At 40.0% G+C, this 15,408-nt stretch overlaps 1 protein-coding gene and 1 pseudogene across 1 annotated transcript in view; both read right to left on the reverse strand.

The window, feature by feature from the left end:
• Positions 1–5,749: 5,749 nt before the first annotated feature.
• On the reverse strand, positions 5,750–10,245 carry LOC126619658 (F-box protein At3g07870-like; annotated as a pseudogene).
• Positions 7,076–15,408, reverse strand: part of LOC126618734 (F-box protein At3g07870-like) — a 55,280-nt gene continuing 46,947 nt past the window's right edge. Inside the window, exon 3 of the transcript XR_007621837.1 lies at positions 7,076–7,934. The gene's annotated coding sequence lies outside the window, so the exon portion shown is untranslated. The remainder of the gene's footprint in view (positions 7,935–15,408) is intronic.

Raw genomic sequence — 15,408 nt, forward strand, 5'->3', positions numbered from 1 at the left:
CTAGTATTTTCAGTTTTGTTCTCTAAAATATGTATTTTATTTTTTTTTGTGGGGGGTGGGGGGCAGAATATGTAGTTTGATAAGAACTCATAAATTTAAAATGGGACAAATGATTAGCGCTTTAGTTATGGAATAAGTACCTACTTAGCAAATAATTAAGCTGGATTATTCTCCATAGTAGCCTATCCATTTCTTAATACATGTAGTAGGAGAGTGGGGCAGAGGCATTTTTGAGTGGATGAGGAAATCTGCAAATGCATGCATGAGATTTCTGTATCTGTAGTAAACACGGGGAATTGCATGAACTACACGATGGAGAGAGAGAGAGAGCCACGGACTCCACCAACCCAAATTACTCAAGAAAGCTAGCAAGAGCGGCGGTGCATAGTTAATGCTTATTTGGAGCGGGTCGGGGTATATGATTCATGAAGATTTGTTTTGTTGAAAGAAATTAATAAAAGAGATAATTCCGGTCAATTTTCCAATTCGGATTCATACATTATACCCGTGGTTTCAATGATTTGAAATCTTAAACACACCCTCAAGACAAATGCTAAGGAGACATTTCTCCACCCGAGAAATGCTAAGGAGACTTTTTAAAAGTAGGATTCTCCATAGACTCTCTGCAACCACCCACAGTTTAATGTTAATTTCCGTGTCAACATGATAAAACATTGTATAAAAAACATGAAATGACAGAGAATTCATGGAGAGTCTTGTTTCACCCTCAATCCAATATGTAGATATTAATGAAAGCGCCTTGACCGATCAACCACTTTCAAACTCATAAGAACTATGCTCTTCATTGCTTTCTCAGAAGAGAAACTATTTGAATTCATAAACATAAAACTAAGGGATTCAAAATGATAAAATTTAAAATTTGTACGAGAGAAACTTGGACCAAAGGTAGGATTTTTAAATTGAAATATTGTAGTTCCTCTATTTGAATTCATAAACATAGAGACTTATCAATGTCGTGTGAGTCCAAATTTATTTACCACCCAGGAACCCATATTAGGTGGCGAGAGTAAAGACTACCATAAGAGTGCACCGCGTGTTGGTAGTTTAACTATGGCTAATAAATTTAATTTTTATATAGGTCAAATTCTTTTCGTGGTCTCTATGGTGACACCCTAACTTTAAACCGAATCCTGGGGGTGAAAAAAATTGTTAACAACGTGAGTTAAAGTATGGGGATAATGCTAGGGAGATGAAATATTTAGACAAAATTTTGAAAAGTAAAGACATGGAAGTTGATGATTGATTTATTACTTAAACGTTGATAAACGTGCTCATTCCTATTAGTGACACATCATTTAGTTTGCAAATTTAGTCTTCCTAACATGAGAATCCCAGATCCATGAGGAGCTATGGCTTATCAAGCATGTGTGTCAGCTTCCTCCAAAGCGAAACTTTTCTCAAATTAAACCTATCAAAAATCCTAACTTATGTTCAAAAGATCTAATTGTCGAACCGTTTTCGACTACTTATGATTAATGCATCTATTAGTTCATTCAAATTTGATGTTCTCTCAGATGGTCAAGAAATATACACAGTTGTCTTATTATATAAGAGAAATTTATGTACATTGGACAACATCATTTGTTCCTCTATGTTTTTTAATTGCGTTTCTTAATCTATTTTCCCCATCAATTTTTCTGCTATGTTCTCTCATTTGGTTTCCAATCTTCTTACCGTATTAGTCGTTCGAATAGTTTACACTTTGTTTATATCATACTTAGGGCCTCCTCACCCTCACAAACCCTAGGTCTCTCCTATATAGAGCAAAGCTCTCACACTCTCTCCCTCACAAATACTCTCAGATAAATACAATCAGTGTGGACGTAGCCCAAACCTTAGGGTGAACCACGATACATCTTGTTTTATTTACATTTCATGCAGATTCACGGTCGGATTTACGTTGTTCCAAGACCTCCGATTTTGTGCATCAACATTTGGTGCCGTCTGTGGGAATCGACACAAAAAACTATGTCGGTTCTCTTTCATTTTTTTACTTCCACCGTGAATCTGCAAAATCTGCAAAACCCAAAATGATGCAAACCTGAAAAGAGAGGTTTGGAAATCGAGGCAAAAAGAACAGGCTAGAGATGCAATTTTATCAAACACGAGGGCTTTTCAGAAAATTTAACTGCCAGAGAAGGCGACAAGTGTAACATCATCCAACAAACGAAGATCCAGTTTTCTACTCAGACCCGCCATCGATACAAAGCTTGCTTTCGGTCTCCTCCGTTATGGAGAGGCACATCGAGATATTCCTGAAGAGGCTCTCCTACGTCGCCATCCTCATCGGCACCGTCACCTTCGTCTTCCTCCTTCTCAAAACCCCCGACACCTGCGTCGCACCAGGTTCTTCCCCCAAACCCCACATTTGCTTCCCCAAATCCTCCTGCGACGCCTCGCCGCGCCTGATCCTCCATCTCCACAAGAAGAACAACCGCTTCTGGTCCACCAAGACCTGGCAGAACAAGGCACCCGTTGATTAGAAGCCACATTATCTCGCTGAAGTAGGCAGATGATCCAGCTCGAAAGCTCGGTAGATCCCATGGACGAGTCCTAGTGAACTCAAGAGGCTGATCATGAAGTAGGGTCCTGAGCAGTGTTCTAGTAGACATCAATTCGAGCTTTATGGTTGTGTACCTCTAAGGTAGAATATGAAACCTCACAATCTTCTCGAGCTATTCCGACGCCAAACCACGTTGTTTGGGTAATCTCCCTCATTTCTTCCATGGAAGCTGCTTCATTGGTCAGTCTCTAAGCCATAGTTGTTGCAAGATCTAAATTTGGTTTCATAACAATGGTTGCGTGGCTCTAAGCTGCTGAAGTGGTGAAAACTTGCACTAAACTTGACAGGCTCAAGCACGGACAACACCTCCAACAGCAACAGTTGGGATCTAGCAGCGGCAAGATGACCCATCAGGTACGTCATAGGTAGGTGAGAGGACACCATCACTCCATTTCCTCCGTCGTCCCAAACCGAGTCATACCCGCCTTCGGCCGTCGTTAACGACCCAGCTGGAAATTACCCACGCTTCGTCGGCAACCTCTGTAATCAGAAGATCCAAAAGTCACAAAGCATCGTGGCCAAGCTTACCAGCCTCCCTTTCCAGCAGTGCCAGCACAGCATCACCATCATGGCCAACCTGCAGATTCAAGGCTGCACATGCATGACAGCAAAATGGAGACAAGATGATTACCTGCAGTGATGATCTTACTTTAAGGATTTGGAGATTATCAAAAATTGCGCCTAAAGGATTGCATCAGACAGGGATAGGGAACATGGGTGGGCAAAGAAATGGAGTGACAAAAGCAGAAAAGAAAAGAGCACATGGGAAAGCAAAAGCAAAGCAGGAAAGCAAAAGTAAAGCAGAAAAACAAAAGCAAAAGAGAAAGCAAAAGCAAAGAATAAACACCGTACCAGAATGATGTGGTTTACTTTCCTTATTTTTGAATGATCTAATTTATTTTTCGTATTTTTCGGAGATATCTGTATAAACCCCATCAGAGGGTAAAAAAAAAAAAAAACCGCAAAGCCCAAAATAAATGGGCTAGCATTTTGTGTGGAGGGCGAAGGCCCGTAAGCCCAAAATAACTCCAACCAGGCGATCAAAAGTACGCCCAATACTTTAAAATTATTCGGCAACCTGCCATTATTACCACCAACCAGGTGATCAAAAGTACGTCCGGTACTCCAAAATTATTCGGCAACCCACCACTATTACCACCAACCAGGTGATGAAATGTACAACCCGTACTCTAAATATCATTTGGCAACTAGCCATTCATGCCACCAACCAGGTGATGAAATGTACAACTTGTACTCTAATATCATTTGGTAACTAGCCATTCATGCCACCAACCAAGTGATGAAATGTACAACCCGTACAATCCTTCATGCCACCAACCAGGTGATCAAAAGTACGCCCAGTACTTCAAATTATACATGAGCAGTACTCATGTCAATCATACATAAACATTCATGAGCATCACTCATATCAATCATACATAAACATTCATGAGCATCACTCATGTCAACATCCATGAGCATCACTCATGTCAATCAACATAAACATTCATGAGCATCACTCATGTCAATCAGCTTCAAAAGCTTCATTTACATAGCTCTAGCTTCAAAAACGTCATTTATAGAGCTCTAGCTTCAAAGCTTCACTTGCAAAGCTTCACCTACAAAGCTTCAGTGCAGGGTATACAAATACCGCCTCCGAACAACCGCTACTTCGGCTCATGCATGGATTTAATTTGAAGTCTCCAGCCAACAGACTCTATTAACCGAAGACTTGGGGGACTACATTATGTACCATATATTGGGCCTCAACTGGCCTCATGAAAAATACTTAGGGGACTTAGCCCATTATTTATGTATTAAGGAGCGAACACTTATTTTATAAAAGGGACTCCCTCACTTTCATTAGAGAGCACCCATTATTCATGTACTGAGAAGCAAGTCCTTATTTTATAAAGGGACTCCCTCACTTTCATTAGAGAGCAACGCCGCCAGCTGAGCAATCGCTTCGCCGCGAGCATCACTCCTAACCCATCACTTATGTATTGAGGAACAAGCCCTTATTCTATAAAAGGGACTCCCTCACCACCATTAGAGAGTATCGCCGCCTACTGAGCAACCGCCTCGCCACGAGCATCAACTCTAGCCCATCATTTATATATTGAGGAGCGAGCCCTTATTCTATAAAATGGACTTCCTCACCTTCAACGCCACAAACCAAGCCAACCAAGGCAACATAAGCCATGAGCCTCGCAGCCTCGCAGCATGTGCTATTTCTAGTTGAGCATCATTTCAGAATTGAGCACTGCCTCACATTAAGCGTCAGTTCAAGACAACATCTAGTTACTTCGGCCCACACATGGACTGAATTTCAAGTCTCCAGCCAAAAGACTCTCTTGACTGAAGACTTGGGGGACTACTGTTTATACCATACTTAGGGCCTCCGTATTTAGACTTCGTATAAATACTCGGGGGACTCAAATGTAATTATGTAATAAAGGAAGAGCCAAATATGTAATTAGGAGAGGAACCTTTATTCTATAAAAGGGCCTCCTCCCCCTCACAAATCCTAGGTCTCTCCTATCTAGAGCAAAGCTCTCACACTCTCTCCCTCACAAATACTCTCAGAGAAATACAATTAGTGTGGACATAGCCCAAACCTTGGGATGAACCACGATATATCTTGTGTTATTTACATTTCATGCAGATTCACGGTCGGATTTACGTTGTTCCAAGACCTCCGGTTTTGTGCATCAACACACTTCATTCAGCTTTCAAAAAGGAGATTAAATTTATCCCTTCTCTTCGATCCTTAGCACAAGCACTACGTAAGCAAGTTACCTCTATCTTCTCATTTGAAAAGAAAATACTTCGTTCGTAGGCATTCTACATCATCATGTTTACTCTTTTTTTTTAGGTTTTTCCCTTGCTCAGGCATTATTTTCCTTTTACTGCATATTGATATTGAATCTTCCGTTTGAAAATGCCTTTTTTTTTTTTTAACTTGCTTAAAATGCCCCTGTCAAAATTTTAAGGCCTTTTCTTTGTTCATCTCATCTTCCTCCTTTTCTTTGTCCAATTATCAAGCAGTTTTTTATTTTTATTGCTATAAAGACCTTTTCTTTGTCAAATTATATATCCCTATGTCAACTCTTTCTAATCTAAATGCACTCATTTAGTCACTTACATTGTATCTGATAGAGTAGATGAAAAAAAGGGAAATGCGGATTATATATGCACCTTGATTATCATAAATAAACTGTCTTAGCTTTGGTTATATGTTCTACTATTTTGAGTTAAATTCGACAAACCATCCATACTAACAGCTCCCTTTTTCAAAATTTGTAGAAACCTGCTGCCAACCCTTGCAATGAAAAATTCAGAAGAGAAAACACCTCTACATAATGAAGATGAAGATGAGCCTGAAAACAGTAAAGTAGGAAAATATTGAACAGTCTTGAAACCCGCATCATCGCAAGGGCGTTTTTGCTTGTTCTCTAAAAGTGAAATGGAAGAGGCCGTTGCAGACAGTGTTTGTGAGCATCTGCTGTAAAATCCCAACTACACAAATGCGTATTCGACGATAGAACATAAACCCAGTAAATCCGACTAATCATTTCAATATCTGGCATAGCTGACTACCAGTCCAGTAGAAACTAAGAAATGTGAAGACATGCAGAGTAAGCCAACTTTGAGCCCCAGCAGAGCCCTTTCTTCCAGCCTTCTAGGACTATAAACCCAGTTTGTACTTGTATAAAAACACACTTGCCCCTTCTTTGTAAATTTCTGTTGGAAAAGATACAGTCTAATTGCTAAATTAATCAAATATAAAATCAAAGAATAATTTGTGCAATTAAATAAACAATTTAATGCATACACATAACGAAAAACAATGTCAAATGCACATGAAAATGGATCTAAAAAAATCTAAAAATTGGTCGAGGCAAATGTTGAATGTTTAAGACAAGTTTACGTCCTATTATGGTGCTCATGGTTGGTCTGCGTTTGTCTCTTAGGTCCTTGTAATAGTAGCACCCTAAATCACAAGGTTTTTGTGAACCACGATTGTGTTGAATACTCTGTCATATGGACTCAAGAAGGTACTACAACACTTTCTTAACAATAGTGAACTATGTGTATGAATATGTGAATGTGGGTGTAATTTCTACTTGCAAAAGGGTTACTTAATCATAGGCTTTCGATACTGTCATATTGCTCAGGATACCCTTTTTAGCTTCTAGAATCTATTTCTTAGTTCAAGATCCCCCTTAATAACTGGAATCAAAGAATTAGTAGATCTGTTCTGCCCAAAATAGAAATGGGCTAGGGTTATGAACTTATAATCTATAATCTAATGATCGAGTTGTCCATGATTATAAGTTCATTCCATACCAGACCAGACCGGAATAGGGTTATATACATTCTAAAAGGGTCTAAATCAGGTGATTTTTTTGGGTGCCTTTGGTTGTTTATATATATGCAGGTGTGTGGACTATACTAAAACTAACTCAAAAATATTGAAGCAAAAACAAATTAAAACAAAAGTTAAAACAATTCATAAAGCGGGAGCCTCAAATTATGATTCCGAATGCATGCAGCAAAACACAGTTTGAGTCCTCTTGAAAAATTGAACATATATGCAGATGACATAGATTACAGATTGGTATTACCAACTTAACAAACTCCCCTAGTTTAGAACTCGAATCCTAACCATAACGTCACGGTTAAAGACCTAATGCAACCATGAACCAAATCGAACAGCGTTTCTAATCTTGAAGCATGAACGTTCTGAGAGTCTTTCTTCTCAAGAGGATATATCTTCTTCACCAATATAATCTGTTTTCAACTTTTCATCATCTGTGAGCTAATCCGTAACTTCCAAACACCGTCTCATCTATTTCTGTAAAACAATACGAAATAACAGACAGGCAAATTTCAATCAAAGATCACTATGGATAAAGCAATCAACAGAGGTAAGCTAGGGAATTACTTTTCCTCATTTTATTTATAATTTCTCCATAAATGGGGGTAAGGCTAGCTGACATTCACCTCTCCCAGACCCTGCGTAAAGCGGGAGCCTTGTGCACTGGGTACGTTAAATTAAAACAATATACCATATATTACACCATGTTTTCTTCTCAGTTTATCATATTTTCTTCCAAAACCACGCCAATTCAAATGGCTTCCCATATCATTAGTGCCCTTATGCAGCAAGACCTTGCATGAATGCTGTAGCTTTCGCACAAAGCCTATGGATGTACTGTACGAGAAAATATTCAGCAAACCATGAGCTCTCAACAGAGTTAAAGGTTGGATTTGAGTAAACTACCTACATTTATGTGCCACAGTGACTAAAGTACTTCAAAGAAAGCCCATCAGGCATCAGGTAAGCCTGTGGAATGGAATCTGCCAGGAGCCTAACGTGCACCATCTGTAATCGTTTAATTTGAAAGGAGTGATGAGTATCAAACATACTGCATTTCTACCACATAAAAGTCCTTGACGTACTCTAATGAAACTACCAGATGATGAACTACAAACAAGAATTCCACAATGAAAAATCTTTCAACTAATGCTAGGCAGATTATCTTAACCATCACCAAATAATAATTCCTAACAGAGGACGACATGTTTCAAGGCTTCATCAGGGTAAAATATGTCCAATATACCATAAGCATGACACTCCAAGTAATCAAATTCTTTCCAAAGTGAAATGGAAGAGGCCCGTTCGGACAATGTTTGTAAGTTTGTAACCAAAGACCGTGAAAAAAAAACAAATACAGAAGTACCTACTAGATGATTAAACCAGTTAATAATCTGATAATTAATTTTAACATCTGGCACTAGCTGACTACTGGACTCTTAGTACTCCCTATTTCTCTTCTCTATCTGCCAAGAGCCATTTTCATACTATACAATATTTGTCCACCAACATCTGACGCAGTAACAGTAGCAAGTTCAAAATAATCAAGTAAAAGAAAACCATCTCCAGTCTCCAAGTGGAAACAGCTTGACTGATCACAATAAACACCATCTTTGCCACATAACATACAATCTTGCTAAGAGATTCCTATCACTCTTCCACACTCCACTGTCAAAAGCTGCCTCCTTAGCAATTAAATCATTGAGAAAATGGATCATACTCAGTAGTCTTCAACCGAATTACATACCGTATGACAAGACAGTACAACAACAACAACAACACATCCCACTAATGTTAGTCACGGATGTCTTATCAGACGAAAAAATGTTAGTCACGGATGTCTTATCAGAAGAAAAAATGTTAGTCACGGATGTGATTCTATTTCCCAAGAAACTAAGAAATGTGAAAACATGCAGAGTAGGTTAACTTTGACAATAGAGACAGAACGCATAATCTTTTTCACGTTTGGACATATCATTTGTTGAGAAGTCATGTAAATAACAACTAGTATCAGAAGAACATAAAAACAATAAACCAAAATAGCGATGAAAAAAATAAAAAAAGGTAGAACGAGAAAGAGGTTTATCACTTTATCTTAATCAACTAGACACCGTCCCTAATAACATGCATTCAAGACGGGCTTAACTTTACGCTGGAATAGCTAAATAGAGTAATCTAAATTGGATGGGAATACAGAACAATTATCTGCCACCAGAAGGGAAACACAAACATAATGCTTAACTATGTGGGAAACACAAAAAATGACCTTCAAATTGCACGCAGCAAGAAAAAGCAATGCTTAACTATGTGGGAGAGATGTTACCTCTGAGCTCAAATCCATGATGGCATCCTTAAGAGAAACAAAGCTTGGAATATGGACAAATGCTTCAACCATTTATGGTAGTCCATCAACTTCAACCGCAGCAGAGCCCCTTTTTCCATGAGTATAAACCCTCAGTTTATACTTAAGTAAAAACACCACTTGGCCCTTCTTTCAACAATTGAGTAGCAGAAAAACTAGTTCTGTACCCAATCACTTGCTGCATGACAAGCTCTCCGGCCCACGATTCCTTAATGCCATAATCTTTCATCACCCAAACATTGATACTTCCCAACGAGATAACGTATACAGAGAGGCAGCCTCTCAGGACTGCAAGGTTAACAAGACGCTTTCCCAAAGAACAAGGCGGTAATGGCAACTCTTGGAAACACTCACTTTCAACATCAAAGGCATCAATACAGAATTGTCGCCACGAGCAATCCAATGAAGAAAACCATCATGATAAACCCCATACCATTGGTTCCCAAAAGGGTATACGGAATTCCCAACATTTCTCCAACTTCCAGTGCCAACAGTCAAAACCATTACCTCCCATTCATTCGATTTCAGTCCGTTACTCGTAGATGAAACCACAACTAATTTATAGTCACCATCGACAGGACAAAACCCAAACCCATAAAGAAATGGAAAACCAATGTCCTTGGGAAATCTTGGAAGAGTTATGGACTCACCAATAACGGGATTGGAGATGTAAAACCGGCAGCTGTTAAGCCTATCGTATACGCAGAGGAAGCCATTGCAGGAACCCACAATTTGCACACCGAAATTCGGGACATTGGGGTATTTGGGAAGCTTGATTACGACGTCGTTCTTGCCTGAGGGTTTGTCGAGGTCGACCAAGGAGAGGTCGGTGGTGTTGGCGTTTCGGGTGCTGCTGTTTTGGAGCAAAAGGCAATCGGGTGTCTGTGAAAGTAGGTACTTTGTGAATCGGGTGTCTGAAATTTTTTAGACTTGCATTCATGTGAAATTTTCAATGTTTGTGCTTTGTCTGGGATGAGTAAGGGTGTTCCCTGCTCCACCAAAAAGAAAAGATGGAACAAACATTAAAATATGAACTCCTTTATTCATAATCAAAACAGGGGTGATTAACAAAAGAGTGTGATTGAATTCAGAAAGGATTGCCTACATATCTTCGAGATGGAGAAACTGGCCTATTTCTAAGCAAAAAGATTATATGAAGTAAGAAATACAACAAGGATCACTTTTGACAATAAGCCTATGGTGGGGTGTAAGGAGATGAGTTCTTCATGGACTTGGTTTCGTGCAGACGGCAGCGTTGTGATTGTGTCCGGAGCGGACTGCCTACATATCTCGGGAAGGGAATCAAACCGCATATAGTTTGAATGAAGTGTTTATGGAAAATATTTTATGAGCTTGGTGATGTTCCATTTCTTGGTGATCGGGGTTGCATCCATGTGCTCCAAGTGATAGGTTCTGTTGCATCCTACTTTAGCGATCTTGTACAGTCCTTAGTTTTTCCCCGAATTTGCCTTCTCCTAAGATCTTGGTATTATTGAAAACTTTTCTCATGACTAAATCTATGGCTTGCAGACTTTTGGGCTTGACTCCTTTGTTGTAACATACCGGATCTGATGTTGATAGGCCTCTAGTCGGACTTAAGCGCATTCTCGACGCTCTTTGCAAAGTCGAGATTAGTCTTCAGGATCCCTGCATTTTCTAGGGTTGTCCTTTCTTCAGTATCGAAATTCGGCATAGTCGTGACTTGGCCTAGGATGACAGCCTTCGTTCCATAGGTAATGGAGAATGGCCTGGTGGCTCTCTGGATTGTCATGCGATACGCCCATAGGACTCTAGGCAGTTCTTCTAGCCACTTGTTTTTCTATTCTTCTAGTATCTTCTTCAAACATTGCAAAATGGTTTTGTACGAGACTTCTGCCTGTCTATTACCTTGTGGGTATGTCGGAATGAAAGTGAGGTGATGGATCCTGAGCTCTTTGTACTAGTCTGTGACTTCGGAGCTGGTGAACTATAGACTGCTGTCTATCAATATCATGTGGGGAATTCCAAATCGGCAGATGATGTTTTTCTAAACGAAACCGCAATAGTGATTCTTGTTAAGAGCTTATCTTCTATCCATTTCAAGAAGTAATTTGTCGCCACTATTAGATACTGCATGTTCCATAGGGTTTTCTTAAGGGGTCATACTGAATCAATACCCCATTGCTTGAAAAGCCATGAACTTGTAGGATTATTAAGTTTTTCTGCAGTTTGATGGTTTATAGGAGCGTGCTTTTGACATTCATCGCACAACTAATTGCGTCTTGCTACATAGAAGGCCAATGTAGCTTGCAGTTATCCCTTTCTAGGCGAACGACCTTCCTTCGACATGATTGTCGCAAACCTTGGAATGAATATCATTTAAAATTTGTAAGCCGACCTCTGGCGTGACGCGCAAGGTATAAGGTCCGGAATATGAGCGTCTATAGAGTTTTTCTGCGGATGACTGTATAGCTTAACACCATTTGGATTAACTTTCTAGTCAAGTTACGGTCCTCTGGTAGTTTTTGTCCTATATGTAGTCGATGACGGTGACCACCTCAAGCTCCATTTCACATATATTAGGGACTTCTAGATATTCGAAGTGGATCATCCGCCTGAGGGAGTAATCTACATTCAAGGCTATTCCAGCGAGTGCGTCAGGGTAGTTGTTTTCTCTTCTAGGGATCTATGTAATTTCGTACCTTTTGAACTTCTCAAGTAGTGTTTTGACCCTGTTTAGGTAAATCCCTATGGTAGGATGATGGGTGGCGTAGTCCACTGTGACCTGATTAACTATGAGCATCAAGACAATGAATTAGCAGTTCTTGTACCTAGAGTTCTTCCAAAACTCTGAGCCCTACTAGGAAAACCTTGTACCCTATTCGAGTATGGATCCGTCTGGTGTTTGCAATACCATTCCTGGGCTAGCCCTTTATATTTTGGACAATCCGTCTACGTAAAGCTTCCAAAGGTGGGAATTTTCTGGAAAGCTTTAGGGACTTGATGCGTTTGAGACATTTTGAGATACTAGTGTGAATTTAGCTAGAAGGTTTGTCAGTGCTCGAGCCTTGATTGACGTCATAGGTCAGTAGGTTATTTCATGTTGCCCTAGTCGATAGCCTATTTGGTGACTTTAGACGAGGCGTTGGGGTTGTGCAAGATGGATCTCTGCAGATACTTCGCCATATAGACCATTCTGAACGACTGGATATATGGCCGGAGTTTTCAGGCTGCTGTTACTAGTGTCGAGATAAATTTTTTCATTCTCTGATATCTTGTCTCTGGACTCTGGTTCAAAAAGAGCTTTTGATATGTAGTATGTCAGTTTCTGCTCCCCCGACTTTTCTCGGATCAGAGTTGCGCTTACTGCATGGTTAGATACAGCTAAGTACAAGTACAAGTCTTCTCCATCTACTGGTTTGGAGAGCAACGGGGGTTTGGAGAGGTACTCTTTGAGCTTCGTGAAGGCTTCTTCGCATTCATCTATCCAAAGTAGACCCTTGCTATTTTTTATACCTGTAAAGAGTGGTTTCCACTTATTGGTGGATCGTGAAAGAAATATCATGAGGGTTGCAGCTTGCCCTATTAGGCTTGTATTTCCTTTACGGTTATGGGTGATCTCATATCTATGATGGCCTTAATTTGGTCTGGGTTAGCCTCAATTCCACGCTTAGTAACCATGTAACCTAAGAATTTGCCTGATGCTACTCCGAAAGTACACTTTTTTTTATTTATTTAGCTTCATGTTGTACTTCCGGAGTAGGTCAAACGACTCCTGGAGGTGTGTTATATGTTCTTCTTCTCTTTACTTTTGACAACCATGTTGTCCACGTAGACTTCCATTGTGTCATCAAGCTTCTCCTTAAAGATTCGGTTGACGAGTCACTAATATGTTGCCCCCTCATTCTTAAGTCTGGGCATGACTATGTTGTAGTATGTACCTTAGTCAATAACAAAGGATGTTGCTTCCATGTCTGGCTCGTATATCTTTATCTGGTTGTATCCTGAGTAAGCACCCATTTATCTTAAAAGTTCATGTCCCGCGGTTGAATCTACCAATAGGTTGATCTGTCGGAGTGGATATGGATCATTTGGGCAAGCTTTGTTTAGGTCTGTAAAATGCACACATACTCTCCACTTTCCTTTTGTTTTTTTGTTTTTTTTTTTTTTGCACTAGCACAACATTAGCAAGCCAATCTTGGTGGTGGACTTCGACGATAAATTGGGCGTTATGTTCTGTGCTTTCGTTTACATTGGATAACTGGTCTAGCAGTTGGTCCAGGTGGAGATGGTGGCAGATCACAAAGGGACCGATTCCAGGCTTATCTTCTACTGACCATACGAATGCATCTTTGTTAGCTCGAATGAAGTTGGTAAATAGTTCTTTCTCACGCTTGGTTAGTTTCAAGCTGATCTTGGCTTTCCATTGTGGTCTATCACGATCGAGGTTGATTTATATGGCTTTTTGGTCTGCCTTTGACCCCGGTGTACTGTCATCTTGGAGATCAAGATATAGGTCGAATTCTTTGTAACTCATCTGCTAAGCCCCTGACTGTGAGTGCTATGTTGATTTGGCCATGTGGGTGTTGGAGATTCATTTTTTTTTTCCCTAAACATGTTCATGCTTTAGACAATGTAGCAATGTGCCTCTAATTAATCTCCTTTTATTTCTTTTACTCCGCTAGGAACCGGGTAGCAGAGTAACTAGTGGTTTGAAAACATCAAAATGGTAGAATTAATCGCTAGTGGCTTGTTGATAGTGCCCACCATTCTTCATTTCCTGCAAGCGGCCTTTCTTTCTTTTTGAGCGTTTCCAAAATATTCTTGCTTGCCTTGTATATAGTTTACCTTATGAGGGTTTCCTTCGCTTGAGCACTGGACAATGTGGAGACCAGAAGCTTTCTGAATTTCCTACAGTGTTTCTCTAGGGTAGGGGGTCCAAATGACTCATTGAATTTCAGATCGATCATTTTCATATTTGGGTAGACAATTCTTCGAAACCAAAAAAAACTTATTTGATGTGTGCTTATATATCGAAAAATTTAACAGGTTCTTTAGATCAGATTTGGGAAACTTTAACCAAGATCATCACTTTTGTCAAAAAGCTATAGAAGAACCAGACCTCTACTCATCTTAAGAGCCATTCTAACTTCGCGAACATGGAAAGACAAATGAAGAAACCTGGAGAACTTAAGCGGGGCAATGCCTCCTACCTAAATTCTCGTCTTTGGATTTGGAAGCATAAGTACCATAACTCAAGAAGGTGACCTCATAACATCTCTAATCATTTAGGCATCAGCAAACGCCGCAGGCCCTAAGAGAAATCCACCGATAATCGACAGACCCTAGGCGCAAATACAGGGGAAGGAACCCATAATCCACATAAACCCCCACAAAACACCTTAGGGGTACCGAGAACAAAACCTTGTTGTTTAAGGTTCGACAAACACAAGGTTATTGGGAACTAAGAGCATCGATATTCTTCGAACGAAGATAACCATGCAAGTCTCATCCAACTCCGCATTTCGAGTCGGCTGATGGTTTAAGTCAGGACACCCCTTTTAGCAACAATCGAAGGAATGCCTTTGCCAGAAAAAATTCTCTCAACCAAGGTTCAAATAATTCCGCGATGATTCTGACCCTGATTACCATATCATGCATTACAGAAATGCCATGGCGTTATACAATAACAACAATGCCTGGATGTGCAAGATGTTATGAGGTGGTATTCGAAATTTCCGATTAAATGCATTGACTCCTCTCATAACCTGTCCGAAAACACCACGAAGCTATGTTCAGGGTACTCCCTCAAACCAAAGATAAAAGTCTTAGAGCCTATTTGAAGCGCTTTCGAGCAGAGTTGGCTGAGGTGGAAAAACTAGATGACAAACTCACGATTATGGTATTTAAACGAGGCCTCTATGTCCATCCACTTCTTTCTAAGATGTTGAACAAGAAGAAGTACGACTATGCTACTCTAGTTGAATGCTTCGATATCAAAAACGACCTGACCAACTGAGACGACAAGAGCTGATAGACAACCGTTGAGTCTGATTACTTTAGAAAAGCTGACAAAAGAAGGATGGACAGGTACATTTCCGC

Source organism: Malus sylvestris, chromosome 4 (genome assembly GCF_916048215.2).
Source record: "Malus sylvestris chromosome 4, drMalSylv7.2, whole genome shotgun sequence".
NCBI lineage: Eukaryota > Viridiplantae > Streptophyta > Magnoliopsida > Rosales > Rosaceae > Malus > Malus sylvestris.